The following is a 5113-nucleotide window of genomic DNA, read 5'->3' as shown; positions in this document are numbered from 1 at the left end:
CTTCCGCACACCGAGGCCAAAGCGGAGAACAAGACACGCAAAGGTGCTCGCCCCCCGGGGCCGACGCTCCACCGGGACGCAGCCGAGAAATAAATAATCAAATAAATCATCGTGACGAAGGACGGGGGGGGGGGGGGGGGGAGGGGTGTCAGAGGGAGCCTTGCTCCGGAGATGATGTCTGAGCTGAGGCCCGAAGGAAGTGAGGGAAGTAGCTGGGTGGATGGGTGTCCCTCCCACACCTCAGGGGTGACTTCCTCTGGCCTTGTGTCCCTAGGCTCCTGACCAGACTTCTCTGAGCCTCAGTTTCCCTGTCTGTACAACAGGGAGACCCCCAAGGGCCGGAGCGGACACGGCCCTTGGGAGGGTTGGGGGTGACTGTGCACCTGGCGCAGAGCCAGGCCGTCGATAAGGAAGGTTCCAGTAATTGGGTCTTTGCCAACAACCCCTGAGCCCGCCGTGCGCACACAGCCCTGGCCTGGGCGATGCTGGTGACCGTGGGCCCCCAAGCTGGCACGGATGTTCTCTGTCCTGTGTGCCCGGAACTGGGGCCTGGGACCGGAGCACGGGGTTCACCCGGGCAACTTCTTGTCAAGGAAAATGTCTGATCCAGGCTTCTCGGGGTGGGAGTGAAGAGTGTATGACCCAGACGGTGGGCAGGGCGGGGCTGGGTCTCTCTCTCTCTCCAGCTCTCACTAACTCTCTCTGTCTCTCCAACTCTGTCTCTCCCTTTGTCTCTGTATCTCTGTTTTTGTCTCTAACTCTCACCCTTAGGGGCAGGTGGGGAATGTGGGGCTGGGTTTTGAAGCATGCATAGGAGTCCTTAGGTGATAAAAGAACAAAGGGGACACCAGCCAGAGGGGACGCAGGGAGCTAGGCACAGTCCCCAGGCCTTAACTGGGGGACACTGGGAGCCACGGAGGGTTGCAGGCAGATGAGAAAAGCAGTCAGAGCCCCATGTGAGGAAGAATGGTCCAGGTCGTCGGGGGGCAGAGCAGAGAGGGTGAGCCCGGGAGCCGCGTTCCCCGTGGGCCACCCTGCTTCCTCAGCCTCGGTCCGCGCACATGTGCGGCGCCTGCTGAACCCTCCTGCGACCTGTGCCGGCTCCCAATATGAAAGCCAAAGCCAGTGCCTTCCCGCCAGCCCGGGCCCCTGCCACCTCAGAGCACAGGGGCAGCCCTCCCCCGGAAGTCCTTCCTGCTGTGTGTCCCCAGCCCCCTCTACTCTCCCAGTGTGGGGCCGGGACAACGGATCCACACAGACCAGGGGCCCTCTCATCGAGACCGGGCACACACTCGGCGCTCCATAAATGCACGGCCATGATTAGGTCATGAAATGGAAGGAATCTCCCTGGCTTGCCTCTTCCCAGGGGCCTGGACAAGGAAGGAAGGGCTGAGAACACCAGCCCCTCCTCTGCGCCCTCTCCGCCCCCTTCCTCACCGGTTCTCTGCCCTTTTCGGAACCGGGAGCCCAGAGAGGGACAGCGACAGATGCGAGCGAGATCAGAGAGGAGCAGCCAGAGCTCAACACTCATCTCCTCCCCCCACCCCCGAAATCCAGGGCCCACCCTCTTCCCCCACGGCGCCTCCACTACCCTCCGCCCGTCCCACCGCCTCAGGCCTCCGGCCTGTTCCCAGGGCGGCTGGGACCGGGCGGTGGGCGAGTGGGAGGGGGCTCCCCATGGCCCCGGGGCGCTCTGGACTGATGGAGGCGATGGGGAGGCAGAGGGGCGGGGGGCAGCCCGGACAAGCCACACTCCTTCCGGGGGTGGGCGGGGGGGCTATTCCCAATCAGAGCCTCATTCACAAATCCACGCTCGGGCGGGTCGCCGCCACACACGCGCGCACACACACGCGCGCACACACGCGCGCGCGCGCGGCCTCCTCCAGCTGCGGGTGGCCCTCGGCGGGGATGGCCCGGCGGGTCTCAGGCTAGCGCATCCCCGTCCCGCTCGGCCGGCCCTGCCCCCGGGCCCGCGGGCCCCGCCACCCCCTCTTCCGACGCCCCGATGGGAGCCGGCTGCCCTGACCCCCGGCCCGCGCTGCGCTCCGAGTGACGCGCCCCGGCCGCCCTCGCCCCCGGCGGAGATGGAGGTGCCCGGGCCCCCCGTGACCAGCAAGCCGGGAGAGACCTCGGTCAAATGGCAGCTCTGCTACGACGTGACGGCCAAGATGTGGTGGATGGTGAGTGGGGCGCCGGGCGGGGGCGCGAGGCCGGGGGCGCGCTCCCGCCTCCCCCAGACTCGGGGACCCCCGAGCGCGGTGCCGGGCGGTCAGGCGGGGCTGCGTCCGTGCCCTCCTGGCCCGGGAGTTTGCAGAAGGCGGAGAGGTGGTCACAAGTGGGGAAACCGAGGCCAGACAACGGAGGGAACACCTCGCCCGAGCCTCCCACCTGGAAGCGTGGCCAAGGCCCCCCCGGAAGGTGCCCGTTCGGGGCTGCGGAGGGCACGGCGCGCGGCCGGGACTTAGCCAGGCTGCAGACCTTGCGTTGGCGCGGCCGTGACTCCTGTCGCCCTGGGGGCCTGTGGCAGGGAGTTCTGAGTGCAGAGAGGGCTGGGGGGCCTGGAGGCCAGGGGGCCCCCCAGGTGAACTAGGCGACGCTGGGGGCGCGTCTGCCCGTTTCTGGGTCCCCCCAAGACTCCAGGGAGGGAGTGGATGCCTAGCAGTACCCACCCCTAAGACCGAGCACCCTTCCAGAAGCTTCCAGGCAGCGTGACCAGGTCTCTGAGCAGGGGTCCAGCAAGGTGGGATAGAGTGGGCTGCCGAGGCCACTAGGCCAACCCCCCCCCCCCCACCGGGCTGCCTGCTCCACTGTGACAGCCTCCTCCAGGGGCTGCCCATCACCCACAGCCCGGCTTTGAAAACTTCTGTGGACGGTTCTAGACCACACAGCCTTGGGTTTGAACCCGGGCGTGCTCTGTGACCTCAGGTCAGTAGCTTACCCTCTCTGGCTCTCAGGCTCCGCTGCTGGGAAAACGGATTGGGGCCCGGGTGTTTCAGGCTTCTCTGCCAGGGCTCTGCTGTCCCCGAAGAGAGTCGAGCCCTGGGGTGGGAGACGGGCCTGGCGACCTCTGTGACCCCTTGGGGCTGCCGCCTCTCAGGTCCATCGGGCAGCTTGGGGGCCATGGGGGCTCCTTCCTCAAGGTCAGAGGGTCCCCATCTTGGGACCCACGAGGGCAGACTTTCCCCACATTTCTGGGAGTGGCACACATTGGTTTCATGTCATGCCTCACTCAGCGAACATTTATTGAACACCTACCTTGTTCCCGTGCTGGGGACAGAGCAGTGACCCAAAGATCCCTGTCCCCTGATGTTTCAGTGGGGGAGACAGAAAGTAAAAATAGCAGTGCTAAGTAAGACAGCAATGAATGTAGAAAGGGTTATAAGGATCTGGAGGCGTTCAGTAAGACTGGGCAATCTAGGAGGGCTTCACTGAAGAGGTGACCTCTGCTCTGAGACCTAATGAGCCCTTAATGAGACAGAATTCATTAGAAGAGAAAGGGGAACAGCATGCTAGGCAGCAGGAACAGCCCATGCAAAGGCCGTGGGGCAGGACCGGGCCTGACCTGTTGAAGGAACAGCGAGGAAGCCCGTGTGGCTGGAGCAGAGCAAGCGAGGGTGAGCGAGGGAGGAGAGGAGGGCAAGGCCTCGGGGGGCCCAGGGAGGTGGGGGCCCCGGAGGGCTGTGGGCAGAGGAGGACTGTTTTACGTTTTTAAAAGCTCCCTTGGCCTCCCATGGGGAGAAGTCGTCCAGAGCTGACGTGGCAGGCGGAGAGCAGGGAGAGGCTCGGGCAGCGTCCAGGCCGGTGATGATGGGGACCGCGGGTGGCAGAAACAATGGCGGGAACTTCACAATGAACTTGAAAACGCAGCTCATGGGGTGACTTGTTCAAAGTCCCCCAGCAAGTGGAGGGCAGAGCTGGGAACCGGAAGAGAGGCCTGGGGGTGGAGGTCAGGGGTGAGGGTAGAGCGTCCCCATCGCCCACCTCCTGGGTCCCGGGAAAGTCACGCTGAACTGGTGTGTGAGACTGAGAACGTTCTTGTACAAACTTGAGGTGTTATCAATAGAGGTAGGAGGCCGGAGGCAGGGGGGATTTGGACCCAGTAATCAGCCAGGCCAGGTGTGGAACTGGAGAGGGAAGAGGCTGGGGATCTTCCGCCCACAGGGAAAGATTGAGAGTCAGGGCCTGTGCCCAGAACACGAGACCGGCTGGGCAAATTCCGTCAAGTCGCCATGTTCCCCTCGACCTTCCTCTGAGCTCAGCCCTGCGCTGGGTCCTCCGAGACCCCCACACAAGATCAGCCCCAGCCCCACCCACGAGGAGCCCCCCAAACACGAGGGCTGGAATGGCCGCCTCCAGACAGGTCTGAGGTCTGCAGGCCCGGCACCCTCGGGCACAGGAACCTGACCAGGGCTGGTGTGTGTGTGTGTGGGGGGGGGGGTGTCCACACAGCCTGGGGCAGAGCTCGGTGTCTGTCGGACTCAGCTCCACTAGGGTAAAGACTTTCTCCTAACTCGGTGAAAGGTAGTGAGGCACCTGAGACAGGAGGCAAACAAGCCAAGCCCCAGCTGGTGGGAATTCCATCCTCTGAAGCAGAGTGTGCCAGATGATTCTCAAGAGGTCCCTTTCTGCTCGGAACATCAGAGCCCCCAAGATGGGTGAGGGGCGCAGGCGGCGTTCAAATGGGGGACCGGGTGGGAGAGGAATCCCAGCCTCGGGGAGGCTCCGCGTCTCCGGAGTCAGAGGAAGTGCGGCCCAGAGACACTCAGGGACCCGGGAAATGTGTCCAATCAGAGGAAACCTGTGAACGTGGCCCTGATGCGTACATGCAATGAATCCAGCCTTGATTCGTTAATAATTTCATTTTTATCAAGGACTCAGAAACCATCAGGCGGCCAAGTTCATTCAGTGTGTTCGTTTGGTCAAAGAGCGGGCGAACGACCCACCTCCGGCTCCGCGACGCATCTGCGAAGGGGGCGGGGCGCGCATCTCGGCCTCCGCGGGCGCCAGGAGGAAACGGGTCAGCGGCTGACCCCCGGGGGGTGGGGTCTTGCAAACTGCGGAGCGCGGCGGGCGCCGGGGCGCAGCTACAGCAGGACAGACTGTGGTTAGACTC

This window comes from Hyaena hyaena, unplaced genomic scaffold (genome assembly GCF_003009895.1).
Source record: "Hyaena hyaena isolate Hyena2069 unplaced genomic scaffold, ASM300989v1 scaffold_296, whole genome shotgun sequence".
Taxonomy (NCBI): Eukaryota; Metazoa; Chordata; class Mammalia; order Carnivora; family Hyaenidae; genus Hyaena; species Hyaena hyaena.
This window is presented reverse-complemented; position numbering follows the sequence as displayed.